This window comes from Chiloscyllium plagiosum, unplaced genomic scaffold (genome assembly GCF_037043375.1).
Source record: "Chiloscyllium plagiosum isolate Xiang-an unplaced genomic scaffold, Cpla_swu_hap1 HiC_scaffold_41, whole genome shotgun sequence".
Lineage (NCBI taxonomy): Eukaryota > Metazoa > Chordata > Chondrichthyes > Orectolobiformes > Hemiscylliidae > Chiloscyllium > Chiloscyllium plagiosum.
In genome coordinates, this window is record NW_028270179.1 from 19,204,112 (window position 1) to 19,225,555 (window position 21,444).

The window sequence follows — 21,444 nt, forward strand, 5'->3', positions numbered from 1 at the left end:
AATTCGCTCCATGAGTGACTAATAATTACGACGTCATCAATGTACTCAACACATTTGGGTAATCCGGCAGTGACCTTATTAGTTAGTCTCTGAAATGTGGCCAGAGCTCTGCAAATAATGATCTTGCTGCCGGATTCTGATGTTGGTGTCCTCAATCAGTCGTTTCCTCAGGCAATTGAAGTCTGCATTCATGCATGGGTGGTTCTGGATCTCTTTCATGACAGGCAACTCCTGGGTTATTGGTCGTGGTCAAACTTCATTAAGGCGTCCCCTGGACCGCGCACATCATCTGCAACTGCAGCTAATGGCACTGGTTGTCGACGTGACATGGATACGGACATGAATAGCATCATCAGCCAGCCACAAGAGATCTGCAGAGAAAATAATCTACTTAATTTTGCAAAGGCCTTCAATAATGTCAAACGGGAAGCAAGATCTTTCACCACGTTGTTTGCACCAGGAAGTTTGTCACCATCCCTCGCCTGTTCCCGATGACATGAAAGTGTTTGCAACTTCAAATAGCTCCAATACCGACCAATTTCTTGCTTGAAACAGTGCCAGTCAAGGTAATATCATTGCTGAACACCAACATCAGAACCGGCAGCAAGATCATCATTCGTAGAGCTATGGTTGTTTCCAGTGTCTCATATGGTTCTGAGATGTAGACTACTTAAAACAGACATTAGAAAGTGCTGGAGCAAAACTACCGATGCTGTCTGATTAAGATCCAGTGAATACGCTGGGAAGAACGCCACAAGAACACCAGTGTCCTCGGCGAGGCCATTTTCGCCAGCATCCAGGCACTGATCACTCTTGATCAGCTACAAATGTATGGAAACCTCATCCACATGACCGACACTGGACTCCTCAATTGGTGTATATTTTTGGGTTCAGAACAACAGCAGTGCCACAGATGAACAGAGGAAACGCTTCAATTATACTCTTAAGGTCTCACTGGTGAAGTGTGGTATTCCCATAGACACTTAAGAACGCTCGTTCCAAGAGTATACAAAGTGGAAGAAGTGCATCCAAACAGGCATCAAACACTTCGGTAGTGACTACTGGTGGGAGTGGAAGCCAGGTTAGAACAGTCTTCATAATACACTGCCACACAAATGCCACAGCCATTACGTGGCGTGACGATCCCAAGTGTAACAGAACTGTGAAATTCTGTGCAGCCACGTATGGACTCAGCTGGAGAGTGGAAGCCAGTCATCCCCAATCGTAATGATCTACCTACATTATTTAGACCAATGTGTGCAATGGCCATTGGTTGCTAAAGCTCCCTTTTGAGAAATTGCAAAAATCAATGTGGGAATTTTTAAAACTGGCACCAGAGAAACAACACATCATCCTGAAGTCTCACTCAAGCCCACATACATGCCTGTTTCTGCCCACGTCATTCACCTGTAACAATTGCTTGCTTATACTTTCTCAGTCGACTTTACGACAGAGCCAGTTGCAGTTACCCAAAACTGGCTATTGCTGCTATTTTCCCCTGGGAGGCAATCTTTACCTGGTGGTGTCCAAAACGCTTTACCTGACTGAGAGGAGGATGACACCTATATTCCCTGCCTACTTCTTCTAACAGTCACCCAGGAATTCGCTGCCTCATAGCATTGTTGGCAAACCGAAAGCTTATGGAGTGCAGCGTTTCAAAACGACAACCCACACCACCCTCCATAGAGCACGGAGGGATGGGCAATAAATGCTGGCCAGACAAGGACGCCCAAGTCCCGCAAATGAAATAATATTGGAACGTATTTAACTGTTGATGTGAACACTTCTTTGAAGATATTATCTGTCACGCTGTCTGCGGCTCGTCTGCCCCTCAGCATATGCATCTGCTGGTTCAACCATCTTGAGAGAATCTGCAAACGGACACGCCTGCTGCAGCGATAGTAGTCAGAGGCATTTGATTGATCCCTTATCTCCCCCATCTGACAGTAGGATAATTCGGTTCAACTGCATCCGAAATCTTTCCTTTGAAAATCACCAGACTCAGGAGAACTCTGATTTCGTCACTGCTCACGCTCCTCGGTAAATCCCACTCTTCAACTAAGTCCGCACTTGAGCGACCAGCAACAAGTAAGAAGAATAGTTGATTCCGCCGTTTTGATCGCCCTGTACTGCCAAGCTCAGTCGTATGACTCTAATAGGTGGATTCGTGCTTTAGAAAACTTGTATGCCATTGTAAATCTAAGCTCTGGTATCTGTTGTCCTCACGTTCTCCTCCCCATTGTACGCCTTGACGTTGGGCATCATTTTTCCTATTCGTCACCTGAAATTCTTTTCGGCAACTTTATTTGTGTTGATAAATGTATAAAGTAACACCCTATGCATAATGACCTAAACTTTACTGGATTGGGTAAAATTAAATGAAGTTTAAAAATAAGGAGAAAAAGGCGAAGACTGGTAAATAAACTGTACAGCAGAATCCTTATTAAATTCCGAGGGGTCGAGGCGGGAAGGTCCACAGTTCTTTGAATTTGGGAGCACAATTTGATAAGGTTGACAAGAGGGTATGCGACATCATTAGTTAATCAGTCCAGGTATCGAGTGCTGAATTAGCAAATCATATTGGAACTGGATACAATATTAGTTTGGCGATATTTAGACGACGCCTTGGACAGAGTATAGAAACATTTTACCAGGATGTTATCTGGTTTGCAGGTATTCATAATGAAGTAAGATTGGGCAACCTTGGTTTGCTTCTCTTGAATGTCGAACGATGAATGTCAAACTGAAAGAAGACAACATAGTTATTATTTACGCGAAGGGAATGGATAGTCAGTGATTTTCTGAAACACACAGGTTAGCAACGTCATTTACTAGCTCGACAGGTTTAAGGATAAAAGTGGTAAGTTTAAACGACACTTGAGAGGCTTTTTTGTTTTCCATAGACGGATGTGGAGGCAGGTACAAACGTAAAGATCCAGAGGTATATTGAGAGATATATGAGCAGCGGGGAATAGAGGGATACTGACCACATAGAAGCGAAACGATGTAATTGGAAAAAAAAGTATTGTGCTTCTGTGTAGTTTTCCAGGATGCATCGGCCTTTTCTGTTTGGACTGTTTGGTAGTAATGACATAATTAGGAGAAGGCAGCAGAGCTAACCACTGTGCCACCGTGCCGCCTTAATTTACTACCAAACGAAACTACACGTCCCCAATTTACTTCCATCAATGTGCTTGTGCAGCAGTCCCTTAAATATTCCTATTGTCTCTGACTCTAATACCACCGCTGGCAATCCATTCCATGCGCCAAACCCTCTCTGCCGAAAAAAATAACATCTGACATGTACCCGATGCCTTGTTCAAATCACCATCGAAATATGACCCCACGTGATAGCCATTTCTGTCCTCGGGACAAGTCTCTGGCTTTCTACTCTAAGTATTCCTCTCATTACATTGCACACCTCTATCAATTCACCTCTCTTCCTTCTTCTCTCAATAGTGAAACGCCCCAGATCACTCAACCTCCCTTCATAAGACAAGCCCTCCAATCCAGGCAGCACCCTGGAAAATCTCCGCTGCACCCTCTCGATAACATCTACATTCTTCCGATGATGAGGTGACCAGAACTGAACGCAATATTCTTAGTGTGGTCTAACCAAGCTTTAGTGGAGCTGCAGCAAAGCCTCGCTGCTCGGAAACTTAATCCCTCTGTTAATGAAAGCCAAAACACCATAAGCCTTCTTAACAAAGCTATCCATTTGTACAGCAACATGTGTCCGTGGACCCCAGGATCCCGCTGTTCCTCCACACTCCCAAAAATTCAGTCTTTCTCCCTGTATTCAGCATACAAATTCGAAGTTCCAAAATGAATCACTTTACGTTCATTCTGGTGAACTCCATCTGCCACTTCTCAGACCAGTTTTGAATCCTGTGAATGTCTCGTTGTCGCCTGCAACATCCTTCAACATTATCAACAATACCACCAACCTTTTTGTCATCGGCAAACTTACTAACCCACCCTTCCACTTCCTCATCCGAGTCATCTATAAAAAAGTCAAAGAGCAGAGGCTCAAGAACAGATCCCTGAAGGTCATCACTGGCCACGGACCTCAAAGCAGAATACCTTCCATCCACTACCAGTCGATGCCTTATTTTGGCCTTCCAATTCGGTATCCAGACAGCCACGCTTCCGTTTATCCCATACCTCCTAACGTTCTGAATCAACCGAACGTGGGGAACCTTATCTCATCTCTTACTGAAATACATATACAAGGCATACACTGCTCGCCATATGTCAACTTGTCTCATCACATTCTCAAAGAAATCCATAAGGCTTCTTAGGCATGACCTGCTCTCACACGCCGTTTTGACTGTCTATAATCAAGTTATGTTTTTCTAAATAGTCATAAACCCTACCACACAAAATTTTATCCAGTAACCTAGATAACAGTGACATAAGACTGATTGGTGTGCAATTCACAGGGATTTCCCCATTCCCTTTCTTGAACAGAGGAACAAATTCGCCACCCTCGAATCATCTGGTACAATTCCCGTGGAGACTGAGGATGCAAACATAAGCACCAATGGCGCTGCAATCTTATTGTTCTCTTCCCACACTAACCTTGGATGTACCTGGTCCGGCTCTGGGGATTAATCTATCTAATATGCTTCCCAGAGTATACAGCATATTCACTTTCTTAATATCAAGCTTTTTCTAGCCTTCAAGCTTTCAAGCCTTGCTCCTTCCAAAGTGAATCACCTCACACTTTTCTCCATTAAACTGTATTTGCCACAGTTTAGTCCAGATCTACGTTTTATCTTGGTCCCTCTGCAACCTGCAATACCCTTCACCACTATTCATGTTATCCAACGCTTTACTGAAATCCACATACACCACATAAACTGTTTTACCCTTAGATAATTGTTTGGTTACCTTCTCAAAGAAGTCAATAAGATTTGTGAGGCACTACCTCCACTTCACAAAACCTTGCTGACGATCCCTAATGAAAATTATTCCTTTCTATATTATTATAAAACCTATGTGTAATAATCCTTTCCAACATTTTACACACAACCGAAGTAAGCTCACTGGTCGATGATTATGAGAATTGTTTCTACTCCGCTTCTTAACAGGGGAAAAATTCTGCTATTTTTCAGTCTTCTGGCACTATTCCTGTAGAAACTGATGACATAAATATCGAAGCCAAAAATTCAGCAATCTCCTCCCGATCTTCCCAGAAAATACACGGATAAATACCTTCCCAACCAGAGGACTTATCTACTTACACACTTTCCAGAATTGGTAACAACTTCTCCTTATGAACATCAATTCCAACATGTCTGAGAGCTTGTGTGTCAGCGTTCTCCTCGACAGCATTGTCATGTTCCAGTGTAAATACTGGCGAAAGCTATTCATTTAGTGCTTCTGCTGTCTCCGCGCACTCCACGTTCAACTTTCCACTAGCGTCTCTGACAGCCCCCCAGGTTAATGTAGTTTTTTTTTATTCCTGGCATATCTCTTGCAAGCGTTCGTGTTTTTCTTGATTCTACCAGCCAAAGATTCCTCATATCCCCTCCAGGCCCTTCCTAACTCTCTCTTTTTGTCCTTCCTGCCTAACTTGTAAATCTGAAGCGCCCGTAACAAACCTTCACAGCTCATCTCTGGAGAAGCCTTCATTTTCATCTTGACAACACATTCCAGGCACAAGTTCCCTCCACGCAACCTGATAGGCTTGACACTCTCTGGTCATCCTGGTATTCCTCACATAAGTATAGAACGACGTTGCATTTTCCCGCAATCTTTCCACCAATGCTTGCTCATTCCTCCTCCTAACTCACCTCTGTCCATTTTTGAGTACATTGCAAGGTACCCCGTAATCCTTTTAAGCTTTGCCAGTGCCTTCTTCCTCAAAATTAAGTAAGTTTCCTCCTTCTCCTTAACGAGAAGCTCCTCTTCACTTGCCAATCAAAGCTGCATCACCTTACCATTCTTTGCCTGTCTCAGAAGGACAATGTTATCCAGTAAGTGTTCCTTAAACGACCTCCACATTTCTGTTGTGCAGACCGCAGAGGATGCTCCTAATTTGTATTCCACAGCTCCTGTCTAATAAGAGAATATTTTCACATACCCCATCAAATTCCTTCCCATGCAGCCTGTCCAAGCCCACTCCATGGCTTTTGTAAAGGTGAGTCAGTTGTGGTCACTTTCACCAAAATGCTCTGCCACCGAGAGATCTGAGACCTGGCCTGGATCGTTGCCAAGAACCAATTCAAATATGGCCACCCCCTAGTCCACATATCGACACGTTGAGTCAGGAATTCTTCCAGGCACACCTGCAAAAATCGTTTCCATCGAGACCATTAGCAATAAGGAGATTCCAAGCAATATTGGGGAAGTTGAAGTCACCCATAAGAACAACTCTGTTGCACCTGCGTCTTTCCAGTATGTGCTATTTAATCTGTTCTTTAATCTCTCTGCTCCTATTAGGTTGGTCTGTAGAAAACACACACTGAAGTGACTGCTCCTTTCTTGTTACTGCTCTCCACCCATACTGATTCAGTCGACAAACACCCCTTCAATAGCATTCTCATCTACAATTAACAATGCTACTTGCCCTGCTATTTCACACCTCTCCTTGATTTTTAAAATATCTAAACTGTGGAACATCAAGCAATCATTCCGCCCCCCTCCACCCCCCAACCCCACCCCGTGAAATCCATGTCTCTGTAAAGGGCACAACATTGTAGTTACAAGTAATGATCCATGCTCTATTTTCATCACTCTTACTCCTGACATTCCTTGAATTGAAGCAGACGCACTTTAACCCAGTTTTTGTCCCTAACAGTTGCGTATCCTTCATAACAGACTCTCTGCATTCTATTTCTGCCCATTCAACATTTATCCTGTCCTATGATTATCATCTGCCTGCCAAACGAGTTTCAACCGTCCAGACGTTCTATGGTAAAATTCCGACCCAAGGTATTGGTGTCCCTCCAGTTTAAGGGCAACACGCCCTTGATATACAGCCTAACCTTACCCAGAAGGTACTACAATTAACTACCTATCTGAAGACCTCCTTCCTGCACCAGCCCTGAAACCACTGTTCAGCTTAAGTTGCTCCCTGTTTCTCGCCTCACTAGCACGTGACACTGGTAGTAATCATGAGATTGCCTTCCTGCTCATCCTGCTTTTTACCTTCAAACCTAACTCCTTGAAATCACTTATTAGATCCTCATCCTTTTTCCTAGCTATGTCACTGGTGCCATTGTGCACCACGACTTCTTCCTCCTCAACCTCCCCGTTCAGATTCTTCTCGACTCGATCAGAGACATCCAATTTCATGGCACTTGGGAGGTCGTCAATAGTGAGTAATTACCGCAAACTAATAGAGAGAAATGCCACAGTCATTGTGGAAAAACGGAACTTTTCTCTGACACAGACATAGGGTACATGCTAAAAGATGGATTTTTATTTTACTGGGCACAGTGATCAAAGTGCCCCGACGATCGTTGTTTCAGTGACAGTCCCGTGATTTTAAGAGAGATCCATTCTTTCCTGTTGTTATTGCCGCGAGGTCTTGACACAGTCATGCTAGATTATTTGCTTCAGACCGTCAGTTCGTAAACGGCCTGGAGTTATCGCTCGGTATTAGTTTCTTTGAGGATAGACAAATAGAGCAAGAGTATGAAGGGAGTTTGGACAACCTTGGTTGATCTTTTCTTGAACGTCAAAGATGGCTGGCACACTGACAGAAGACTCAAAATTATTAGCTATGTGAATGGAACGTATGGTCAGAGTTTCTTTTTACACCCCCATGTTCAGTTTAGAGTTGGCTTCAGTTATTGCGAAAGTTTATGCTGGTACTCAACTGAAAACTGGCGTTCTCTGCTGGAGAAATGTCTTAAATAGCGAGGCGTCTTCTTAACAAATCAAAGGGTCTGATTGCTTCTTTCTTCTGGACTGGAGAGAGACAACACGTGGCCAACCGTGTATTTATGAGATGCTATCGAAATTGTCAAGTTGATGATTAGCATTTGAAAGTGTATTATTTGTTTCGTATTCGAATTGCGTTAAATGTATGTCATTCATTTTGTTCTTGCATCGTAACTGTGTCACAAGAATGAAGGACGTTTTATTGACAGCCGACTGTTAGACAAATCGAATTGCATTTTGAACACAGCATCTTGTATTTGCCTTTAAAAACATAAAATTTTACGATCGATGCTATTGTAATGGATAGGGCCAAAACCCCTCTAAACATTTCAAGAATGTGGTCCAGACGATAACTTCTTTTAGTGGTTCTAAATAGGTGCACGGTGAATACTGCAGTTAGGCAAACCATTCAGTTTTAAGTAGAACATAATTTATTTACAGTGTTCCAAATGAAACTTCAGCAAATGAAAACAAAATTTAGAATGACAACTATTTGCAAAGCGAAGCAACATGATATACCTGAAAACTTAACAAAGAACAAATCTGATTTCTTGCCAAATCCGATAAGCACACGCTTTGGCAAAAGAAAAATAAAATAAAACACAGATTCTTACAGGAGAGAGAGTTCGCAGAGAGGATCAACCAGGAACCATTAGCTGAAAAATGGAGTGTCTTTTTTTCCAGCAGTTTGTTGGGGTCCCCAGCGAAAACTAAACGAAACTAGAAAAAAAAAAACGAAACCGGGAGATTTGATTCTCATTGTAAAAGCTTTGTGTTTTATTTAGAACGCGTTACAAGCATTCGTTTCCATGCAGTCTCTGTTAGGCATAATCAAAGTCCGTAGAATCTTTGATTCCCTTAACAATCAAGAAATTGCCAGCCTCTATCTTAACTGTATACAACGACGTTGTCACCACGGCCTTCTGTATCTATGAATTCCATTGACTCACCAGGCTCTGCTTATATCCGATCTAAATGGTCTTTCTTTACTCCCAGGTTGTGCCCTCGGGTACGAGTGTCTCCCGCAAATGGGAATATTCTCCCGGCATCTACTCTCGTCAAGGCCTTCAGTATTCTGTAAATTTCATCTAGATCCACGCTCATTCATTCAGTTTCCACCCAGAGTAGCCAAACATTCCGCATATGTTAAGTCTTTTATTCCAGGGATAATTCTTGTAAACCTCATCGAGATACACATCAGGTCCAATGCATTGTTCCTGACATATGAGTCCCAAAATTGCTCACAATATCCTGAATGTGGTCGGGCCAGTGCCTTTTAAAGCACGAGTAGTACATCCCTCCTTGTATATTCTAGTCATTTCGAAATAAATGCCAACATTGTACTTTCCTACCTAACCTTCGAGATTACCTGAAGAGAAACCACAAGAACTGCGTTCACTGTAAATCAGAAGCAAAAAACAGCAATTGCTGGAAAAGTTCAGTAGGTCTGGCAGCATCCATAAAAACACATCAGAATGAACATTTCGTGTCCGGTGATGATGCACAGAACTGATGGTAGCTTGGAAAACATAAGATAGGGTGGTATTCCGAGCAAAGAGTTAAAGTTAGAGGGGACCACAGCCCACAGAGGGAGAACGGCATTTTGACAGACAAAGGAGTAGGTAACTATCTTGCAAAGTAGAGTGCCAGTGACATGTAGTGTGGAATGGCAGAACATAAGATACTCAGGCCTGTCGTTTGGGGGAGGGAGCAAGGACACGGGAAATTTCAGACTCTAAAATTATTGAACTCGACATTGGGACTGGCGTGTTGCAAGGTCCCGAGCAGAAAATGAGGTGTTTGTCTTCCAGCTTGCACTGAGGCTCTCTGGAACACTGCAGCAGGCCTGAGTCAGAGATGTTGGTCAGGAAACAGGGTCATGCATTAAAATCTAGGCTATTGGGAGCTCAAGGTCTTTTTTTCCAGTAGAATGTAAGTGTTCTGTGAAACAGTCACTTAGTCTCTGTTCCATTTTCCTAATGTCTAGGAGACCACATTATAAGTAGTGAGTGTCTTAAACTGGAGTAGATCAAATTTCCACTGTACCTCAATTTCATCCGGTCTACCTCTGACCCTCCCCTCTATTCTTGGCCATCTCTGTTTCCATTTCGAAACATGTCTCCTGATACCCACTGACTCCAACAGCTACCTGGACTGTACGTACTCACACCTTGCTTTCTGCAAAGACTCCACTCCATTCTCTCAGTTCCTCCGTCTCCATCAAATATGTTCTGGTGAAACGAACGTCGGCAAGTGAGCCTCCCAAATGTCGATCTTCTTCCTCAAAAGAAGATTTGTTCGACATCGATGTTGATAGGGCCTTCAACCAGGTCGACGCTATCTTCTACACTTCTGCCCCTACCCATTCTCTTCCCTCCGAAAACAGGGACATGAACGTACCTACCATCCAACCACTACCCACAACCAGAAGATAATCAGCCTCCATTTCCACTACCTCCAGTGAGATGCTACCACCAGATACACGTTCTACTCCCCTCCTCTATCCATCTACTGCAGGGACCGTTCCCTCTTGGACACACTGGTCCACTCTTCCTTCACTGCCAACATTCTCAACACAGAGGGTGGTCACACCAAACCATTTACCTCCACCTTTCTATCCGTCCAAGGGAGAAGATTTACTGTCCAGATGAAACAGCACTTCATTCTGCACTTCAAGCAATCTAATTTACTGCATTCTACATTGGGAAATCAAAGCACAAATTGGGCTTCGGCTTCGCAGTCCATCTACGTTCTGCCCGCAAGAAAAATCTCCCTGGCTTCCAGTTACTTGCCACATTAACACAATTCGCTTTTCCCTGACCAGCACCTCTGTCTTCGGTCTGCCGCAGTGTTCCAGTGAAGCTCAGCGTAAGCTGATAGAACGACACCACTTTCGGGAGCACTGCAGCTCTCCAGACTCAATATGGATTTCAATAATGTTAGGGACAGAACCTTGCCCCCAACCCACATATCAAGACTTGCAAACAGATAGTCTGCCATTGCAAACTACTTATTGTTAGCCACGAAATGTCTGCATTAACTGTTTTTCACTCTCCTGGCCGAAACTAAATCTACCTCTTTGTTAGTCCCACCGGTCTCTTTCGTTTCTGTCCCCACCTGTCGTTTACTACTTACGCCCTTACCCCACACTAATGTCTGCATATAAACTGTCATTTAACCTGTTACCATCAGGTTTGAGAACAGGTCACAGGACCCAAAGCATTAACACTGATTCACCTTCACAATGCTGCCAGAACTGACGAGCTTTTCCTGCAACGTTCTGGTTTTGTAACTTAGGAGATTCCTGGACTAGATCCTCTGCACTCAGATTTCTGAATTGTAGTCCATTTAGAAATTAGTTGATGGCTGCATTCTTCCGACTAAAGTATATGATCTCGCAATTTCCCTTGAAGTCATCCATCTGCCACACCTTACCTGTCTAAATACTTCTCCAGACTCCCCGGATTCATAATACTACCTGGCCCTACACCGATTTCTGCAACATCTGAAACTTTAGCCAAAACACCCACAGTTCCCTCATTTCGATCACTAATGTCGGAGATGAAAGCTTGTCTACACAATATTGACCCTTGCAGAACCCCACTGGACACTTTTGCCACGCTGAGAAGGACTCTTTCATCCCCACTCTCTGCCTTCTGCCAATAATCTGTCCATGTTGAGACATTGCGTGTCACCTCATGTGCTGTTGTCTACTCAACAGCTTCCTCCGTGGTAAACTGGCAAAGTCTTTCTGGAAGGCCGAGTAGATAACAGCCATTAGCTCTCTTTTGTCTAACCTGCTCGTTATCTCCTTAATGAATTCCAGCAGATTTCTCACGCATAACCTTCCCTTGATGAAAACATGGTGAGAGTTGCCTAATTACCATGCACTTCCAGATATTGCGATATTTGAGCCTTCACAATCGACTCCAAAATCTTACCAATGACAAAGCTCATGTGATTTACACATGAAAGAAGTGAAATATCACTGTATTCTAACAGATGAAAGGCTTAACAGACAACCAATTCTTCAATGGAAATTTTCAGTTACATCACACTGCAAATTTTTGCGATACATTCTGTGTTACGGTCGAGCCCTCCACAATCACCTGATGAAGGAGCCTCGCTCCGAAAGCTAGTGTGCTTCCAATTCAACCTGTTGGACTATAACCTGGTGTTGTGTGATTTTTAACTTTGTACACCCCAGCCCAACACCGGCATCTCCGAATCAAGTATACATTAACACAGAGACATCAATCTTTAAAGAAAATGTGGAATGTCTGTTGTCAAGAGTATCCAGAGGATTGCTAAAAAATAATTCCATTTGTAATTTTTGAATTTAGCGATGCACCTAATGAAACAACTAAATTCAGTCCATTTAAATTACTTTTGGGCCATGAGGTGAAAATGCCACTTAAATGACTTAAAGAAAAATTGGCGAGTCATCATACAGAACCTACATTTTTGGAGTTTGTGCCTGATCTCAGGAAGAAACCGAATTGAACGGAGAATTGGCAAGATAGTATTTAAAGTTTTACAACATATAATGAAACAACAAGCAAACAGTAGATCGAAAATTCGAAGATTGGCCAGTGAAGATAAAGCGTTCGAATTGCTTCCCGCGGGAAGTAAAAATTTAAAAGCAAGATAAAGAGGGGCTAATCAAATTATTCGATAGGAACACCAGTAGACATAAGACTCCTAAGGTGTATTATTTGAATATGTTCAAAGAGTATTTTGATAGGGAAGAAGAGCAAAAGGAGAATGTGTTATCTCTTAATACTCAGCCAAATGAGCTAAGTTCAGACGATTCTGAAATTGACCTCCCTCAATTGAATTTGAATAATGAGGAAGCTTTCAGAAACTGGAATAAAGCTTCCTGAGAAAAATCAAAATGTACTAAAAGATGAATTACAATCATATGGAGATAATTGTGGGAATACGCTGACAATTACGAGACTGATTATGCACATTGTAGGTATCAAAAATGCCCTTCCAATGAAGCAACATCATCGTGGTTTGAACCCTCTCAAAATGGCATTAGTTCAAAAGAGATTAACAGGATGCTCAGAGACGACTCAATTTACCTCAGTTACAGCAGATGCAGCTCTCCCACAGCGATGTTACCAAAGCTAGATGGTAACAAAAGGCTCCGTGTGAACTATCGAAAAGTCAATGCACTTACAAAATTTGATTAGTACTATATTGCACAAATATAATGTGAAAATGGCAAAAGCAATTTACATATTTAAGCTGACATTCTCAGACAATAATTTCATGTACCTTTATCGGAAAAAGTGAAGGAAATGTCGGCATTCGTGAACCCAAATGGACTTTCTCAATTTAAAGTCATGCTGGTTGTAATGAAGACTTCACCAACCACATTTCAAACATTAACCAATAATGATAATGCGGGTTACACAATTGTCTAATTTAGATAGAAAATCTGGTGATTTTCCTCATACACGGAAGAAAGTTTTAGAGCATGTATTAAAACTATGTAAGGAACTTTAGACGACGAACTTGGTGATTACCTTAAAAGTGAATTCACAAAAACTAATATCATAATCCTAGATCGTATCATTAAACATGGACAAATGATTCCTTGGAAATTGAAAATAAATGTAATTAGTAAGCTTCCTAAGCCTTTAACACAGAGCAATTCCTAGACCGAAATCCTTTTCACTGATCATTCTTCTGACTTTTAGTAGCGTTGTTGTTCAACTGACTGACTTGTTGAACACCTGCAGAAAATTTCAGTGACTGAAGCGTGCCAGATGAAATTTGAATCCCAGAAGCTGTGTTGAGCACCTGCCGGTGTTTGCAAAAAGCAATTGCGCAAAATCAGTGAAAGTATTAAATGTTTGGAGTGATGTGAGTGTGGTGTCTGTGGTGTACACTCACAAGATAATATTGAGAGACCTTTGGAATGTATTCGAGAAAGTTTCATATTCATCAAAATAAATATTCCATCATTGAAAACGAGACGTTGAGTTTGGTGCTGTCATTACAAGAGAGTGGTACGTGTATGGAATGAGCTGCCAGAGGAAGTGGTTGAGGCTGGTACAATTGCAACATTTAAAAGGCATTTGGATGGGTATATGAATAGGAAGGGTTGGAGGGATATGGGCCAGGTGCTGGCAGGTGGGACTAGATTGGGTTGGCATATCTTGTTGGCGTGGACGGATTGGACTGAAGGGTCAGTTTCCATGCTGTACCTCCTTATGACTCTATGACGCTATATAACTGAGGCAAGATTCGGAGATGCCGGTGTTGGACTGGGGTGAACAAAGTTAAAAATCACACAACACCAGGTAATAGTCCAACAGGTTTAACTGGAAGCACACGAGCTTTCGGAGCGACGCTCCTTCATCAGGTGTTTGTCCCTGATGAAGGAGCGTCGCTCCGAAAGCGAGTGTGCTTCCAATTAAACCTGTTGGACTATATCCTAGTGTTTTGTGATTTTTAACTGAGACAAGTGTGTGTACTGATGAGAACCCCCTATTTTCTTCAGATAAATTTAAGGTTAAACACCAGATTGTTGAGATGAGTTATTTTATTACATCCATTCAATTTTTAAATTATATAGCTGGCAGGTTTGTTGATACTTCATCATCACTTTGGTGAAGGAAAATGGAAGTGTTCGAGGTGGAAGAAGCAAACTGAAATGAATTGTATCGCGTGGCAATAAATAAACGATTGCCTAGACCATTAATGACAGGACTGAGATCTATCCAACACCAAGACACTTTACATTCTACAATGTATTGGACTGTGTAAGACTGCATTCTGTGTTTTAGGGAAAGCAGATTCTAATAACAAATGAACATTTACATCACAAAATATATTGTGTGGATTTGATGCTTCCTCGTACAATAATGTCATATAAAAGATGCAGGTATTCATAATATTATGATTACAAGATCTGCAATCCCGATCACATCCAGAACCAGTAACGATGCAACAGACTAAAGGAACATCAGGATGCTCTCCCATTACAGAGAGAAAAGTAAATTTGATATTATTCTGAGGGTCACCACAACTCAAAGGAGAGGACAAGAGTGAGGAGGTTTGACATGTGGTAACATTAGTTGGGGCCAATTTTGTTTTTTTTTTAAGTGCATGTTTCACTGTTTCAGTTGCAAATCAAGATTGACATATCTTAATAATTGATGAGGGAGAGGTAGAGATGAGATGTTATTATGGACCAGGTGAAACCTCCTCTAAGTATATTAATAAGGTAACCGAGACTCTAATCTTTTTCTTATATTAAAGGTAAGTGTAAAGTTTTGCTTTGCAGATTCAATTTGATTGATCAAACTACTCGATGTTATGCAAACACATACTTTACTTTTATGCTACAATTACAATCGAGACAAAATGAAAATAAAAGAATTAATTGGCTTAACTAATTAACTGTTCCAATATTTTAAGACTCAATTGCACACCGTGGGCACAATCAAATTCAGTAAAACAGGTTGTCTCACATGGAATTCTAACAGCAGGAAGGTAACTCCCAACTTTTAGCTGCAATAGAGATAGGAATTAGAGCTTACTCCCACCACTGAACGCGTCCGTGTTGCTTCATCAATGTCACGACAACACATCAGCAATTAAAAGCTCTTGTCCTGCCATGTGCATAATTTTCAAATTGAAAGGCTGCAATAATAAGCTTCACCTAAAACGTCGAGAATGTTTATCCTTTTCTTTTGCCCCGAACTTTAAGGGGCTATGATCAGTATGTACAATTGTCTCAGACACATTAACGGCAATATAAATGCTGAAATGTCAATTAGAATTATTCACCATGGTTTTGTGCGGGGAAAATCGTGTCTCACAAACTCGATTTGAGTTTTTTTTGAGAAAGTTTTCAAGGATCTTAATGATGGCAGAGCAGCAGGCGATGTTTACTTGGATTTCTGTGAAGCGTTTGACAAAGTTCCACATGGTATACGAATTCGTAAAGTTCGGTCGCCTCGGATTCTGGTAGAGTTTGTGAATTGGGCACATTCGCTTATTGATAGGAGGCAGAGCTTCGTGGGAGAGTGTTGCTTTCCAAACTGGAGGCCTGTCACCAGGGATGTTCCACCGGGATCGTTTCTGGGTCCTCTTTTCTTTGTCGTTTATATAAATGATTTATACAAGAATATGGAAGACGTGGTTAGTAAGTTTACAGATGACACCAAAATTGGTAGTCTACTCGAGTGAAGAATATTTTCAAAGAGTACAGAGGGATCTTGATCGAATGGTTCCATGGGCTGAAAATTGGCAGATCGAGTTCAGTCTGGAGAAATGCTAAATTTTGCATTTTGTACAATAAACTAAGGTAGTATTGTGACAATTGATATAATTGGTACAATTGCTGCTAGGGGCTTGGATAAAGTTGCAGAACAAAGGCAGCGAGGCGTTCAGGTACATAATTCTTTGAGGCTCGCATCACTTATGAACAAATTAGTTGAAAGGCATTCGGCATGCTTGCCTACATTACTATGTCAAATGAGTATCGGACTTAGGAATTCATGTTGAGGTATTACAAGACATTGGTGAAGCCTCTTCTCGAATATCGTGTCTAGCTCTGTTATCCAGTTATCCCAAGGATATTATTGAGTTGGAGAGGTATAAGAAGAGATTTATCAGTGTATTCCGGCTCTTGAATGTTTGAGTTGCAAAAAACGACTGAATCAGCTGGGAACTTCTTTCTCAGGAATATTGGAGGTTGAGAGGCGGCCTGAGAGAAGTTTAATCAATAATGAAGTTGTAATTATGACGCTCCTTCTGCAAGGTTATTTCTTCCTTGTTTCTCTTTATTTTTTGAGGAGATCGTAAAAGACGCAGATTCTGCAAAGCCTGGGTTTGAAGGATGAATTTTAGGGCCAATTTAATTGTAGCCAACAGATACTGACTCAGGTCAAAGACTTTAAGCTTTCAAAAGAAACACTTTTGTGTAATGGAAAGGGTAGTGTCCATTTCTCCCAGCTCAACAATTTTTCAATTTGATTTGATCTGGCTGTTTACTGACACCGATCAGGCAGTTGTGAAGCTGCTGGGCCCAAAGAAGCTGATCCATACTGATCTCTCTCTCTCTCTCTCTCTCTGTCTGTCTCTCTCTCTCTGTCTCTCTCTCTCTCTCTCTCTCTCTCTCTCTCTCTCTCTCCCTCTCTCTCTCTCTCCCTCTCTCCCTCTCTCTCTCGCTCTCTCTCTCTCTCCGATCCTCCTCTCCTGGAAGCACTTATGGCTGAATTCAACGTTTGTGCTCAGGGGTGTTTATGGGGATAATTGGAAGTAGTTGGAAGAGCATCATGAAGTTTAGATAATCTTTCGGATCGGATAAATTATTCACTATTCTGTTCTCCTTTTTTGTATATCATTCGGTCATCTTGTAAATAAAGTTTGCTTTGTTTCAATGAATTGATTTGACCAGTTGCATCCCGCCAGGAATATTCACGTTACACCTGCTTGTAACAAATGGTAAAGTTAGGGTCTGGGCCATTTTCTTGAAACGTTTGAGGGGGCCTGGCCTGGTCCATAACAAAGGTTACAGAGTTAATCATTGTTGCCCCGGAATGGCATATTTCCAAAGTTTGAGAACATTTTTAAGCTGAGAGTAGAGAGATTAAAAAATCTGTATTTTCTTTTCAACAGAGACCAATTTGCGTGTGGAATTTTGTTGAGCAGCCATAATCATACCAGACCATAAGGGTCTTATCAGAAAGAAGCAACTAAAGGTGATTTAACCTTAACATCACCAGAGCTCAGGCGAGGGAAAAGGGAAGAAGCAAAGACCTTCATGGGCACTTCAAACCTGTGATGGGTATTGAGCCCACGCTGTTGGTACCATACTGCTCTGCAAATCAAGGATCCAGTCAACTGAGCAAAACCAACTCCTGCAGGTGTTGCAACATCTAGAGGAAGCAATGGATGAGGAAATGAAAGCAACGTTTAAAAGACATCCGGTTAGGTACGTGAATACAAAAGATTTGGAGGGATATTGTCCAGGAGCAGGCAGGTGGGGCTATTTAATTTTGGATAATGTCTAATATGACAGGTTGAACCCGGAAGTCTGTTTTCGTGCTGTATGACTCAATAACTCTAAGACCGCATTCCTAAGAGGGTAACATTCGGCACTGCACTCAGATTCTTCTTTGATGTATGATTTTTGATCCAGCTACTTCAAATTGCTTATCTTTATTCTTTGATTTCTCCTCCTGCTCCAGCATGTGGCTTTGTGAGCATATTGTCACACAGTTAGGAAAATCACAAGATTTACTTGAATTTCCATTATTTTTTCAACCCGAGTGAGCACCTCTCCCACTTGTGATCCAGTTATATCGTTATCAAGTATAAACCGTAATTTTGGTATTGAAAATTTACTCCTGCCACGATCTCACCGCATTTCACCAGACTCTCCAACCCCTCTTTGTAACTATAGCTTAACGAACTGCATACTCTCGTGGCTGTGCATAGATTTCTCAGCACCTCTGCCTAAAAACCTGTTAACAAACAATAGCATAGGTTAAAATGCATCCATTAAAATCATCATATCATCGCAGACACCTCTCTATACGAGAAACTATTGCTTCATCTCAGTTCTACCACGTCTCCTGTAATATATCCTTTAGTTCTATAACCCCTTAACTTGGGCATCATCGTCACTGTAACTAAGTCGTTCAAATATGATAGAATTTTGTAGATTTCAGTCAGATTCTCTCTTCTGCTTCTCAAAACACGTGAATACTTAGTTGACCAAACCTTTCCTCATGGGATAGATCTGCCATTCCCAAATCAGCCTCATGAACCTCCGCTGCAGTCCCTCAATGTCATAGATATCCTCTCTTCCTTACCTTTGGGAAGCCAAAGTTGTATGCAATCCTACAGGCCTGATCGCTAAAGTCTCTGCAAAACTGCTGTAACGTATCCCGACTTTTGGAACATTATATCATGTGCATGGAGGATTTGGGTCATATATTTTGAACAGCTGGTGTCCCATCACTGAAACCTGTGGCATTCACGTAACACTATCTGCTGCTCTGAAAAGGGCTGTCTGCTTCCTGCCCACCAACCAGTTCTCTATCCACATAAAAATATGGATACTTCATTATTTTTTCTCTCAATCCTCTGCACTCCAATCAGTTCAAGCTCATTCTTCTCAGCCCCTTCACATTTGAAAATCCCTCCATTCGCAACATCAACCTAGTCAAACTTCTCTGTCCTGACTTCTGCAAGAGTACATTTTCTAAGTGGAGCCTTCCAGTTCGCAATATGTTGTGCGGTCTGACTCGTATCTTAGAAAGGCGCCTGTGCGGTAGGACTCTATGACTCAATAATTGGCTAGATGGAAGGAGGTATGGGTGTTTATACAGGGTTGCTACTGAGACTGGAGGACGGAAACTAACAGTGTCATGCGGTTCTGTGCTGGGGTCACTGTTGTGTGTCATTCATATTAACAAATGTGGATGAGAATATAAGAGTAATGGCTCGTCAGTTTGTACGTGACAGTAAAGGTATGGTACAGCGGAAAGTGAAGAAGGTTACGTAAGAATACAATGGGATCAATAGCATTGCTAGGCCAATGAATAGAAGATGGAGCTGAACTTAGAGAAATGCAAGATGTTGGACTTATACTGTTAGCGGTAGGGTCTGGATAATGATGTCAAACAGAGACCTAAGTTGAAGGTACGCAGTTTTTGAAAGTAACGTCACAGATAGACCGGATGGTGAAGAAAGCATCTGAGGCACTTGCTTTTATTGGTTGGTGCACTGAGAGTAGGAGTCATATTGTGGCTGGAGAAGCTATTGTTGAGAAGTCCAGAAATGCGATGCTGATCATCATCTGGTTCACTTGTGTCCTTCAGGAAATGATAGCTAACGTTCTTCACTGGGCTGTCTGACATGTCCTTCCCAACCCACAGCAATATCGCTGACTCTGCAGTGTGCTCTGGGCATTTCGCATTGGACAATGAATGCTGTCCAACCAGTGACACCCACATCCCATGAATGAACCAATATAATATATACTTCCCTTCCAAACCCTGCAAACACCTCCCGCTGCAACAGTTCATACTGCCTTTACATTATTCAGGCCTTTACCATTCCTCGTAAAACTGTCACCATGTCCAGTGCCCGCAAATCCCTGTGTTCTTGACAGCGTATTAAACCCCGACAATATTTCCTCTTCCTACAGCTCGCCTCTTACATTGACACCCCTTCCAATCCCTTTAACACTTATTTCCAAATTTTGGTGGCCCTTTGTCGTTTTGTAAAACAATAGATTCCTTCAGCATTAATAGGTTTTTAAATATATATTCTTCTGAGCACCTCTTTATCAACTATGATATCTGACATCCTGAGTGAGGTGCAGGTGGGAATTTCTTGCTGAAATTCTGTTTGTTTCAGTGGAATGTTCCTCTTGAATATTTTACACCGTGCCTTGAAATGTTTTAACTGTTCACTCGCAGCCATGCATTCCAGACAATTTATTCTGCTTAACTCAGTTAGTTGTCCACTCACACTCATTTCATTGGCTTTGTTTCTGTTTCTAATTGTTCTTTCTCCTTTGTGTGGTCACTTTTAAACTTCATAATCATTTTGAAGTCCACTTTATCGAATTTCACAGAGGATCTCTTCATGTGACGTTTATCTCATTGAATCAGCTTCATCGCACAACAATCGATCTGAGACAGTTACGTCCCAGCCAGTTGCACAATGTGTTGTTCAAGGAAACACTGACAAAAGCTATGTTCCAAACACCATTTTGAATATCACTCTTGCCAGTGTCATTGACCAAGATGATATGAAATCTATGTTTCAAAAATTATTACAGTGCCTTTGTTACAATGTCGAATGATTTACTCTTTAATGCAGTGATGAGCAAGAAAATGTTGTTCGGTAGCCTAAAGCTGCACTCCCATGATTGTTTCTGTCACCGATTAGTAAGTAATACAAGCAGATTACAGAGTCAAGTAGCATGCATAGTAAATGGTAGGTAAACGGCAGCAAAAACAAAAACACAGTCAGAGGCAAATGTAACGAGTTTGTGAGTCAATTCATTATTCTAACAACAGTAGGGTAGAAACTGTTACAAAATTGGCTTGTGCGTGTGTTCAGGCTTCTGTCCCTTCGCCCCGGTTGTGGAGGTTGCCAGGGTGGGATGGATCTTTGAGAATTTCCTTGACAGCGGGCCTGGTGGATGGATCCTGTAGATCATTGGTTGGTCTTTGTGAAGGTCCAGTCCGAGTTCACCACTCTCTGTAACCGTCAGCAATCTTGAATTACACAATTGGCATTCCAGGTTGTGAGCTATCCAGACTAAATGCTCTCGATAGCATACCTGTCAGAATCGGCAAGGCTTTAGCTGTCACGTCAAATTTCCTCAGCTGCCTCAGGAAGAAGCGATGCTGTTGGGCCTTTGCAACCAATGCATCCACATGAAAAGTCCAATAAAGCTTGTTGTGGTGACCAATTCCAAGAGTTTGACATTCTCCAATCATTGCACCTCTGTGCTGTTAATGTTTAGGTGGGTATGAGTAACATCCCGCCGAAATTCAACAACGA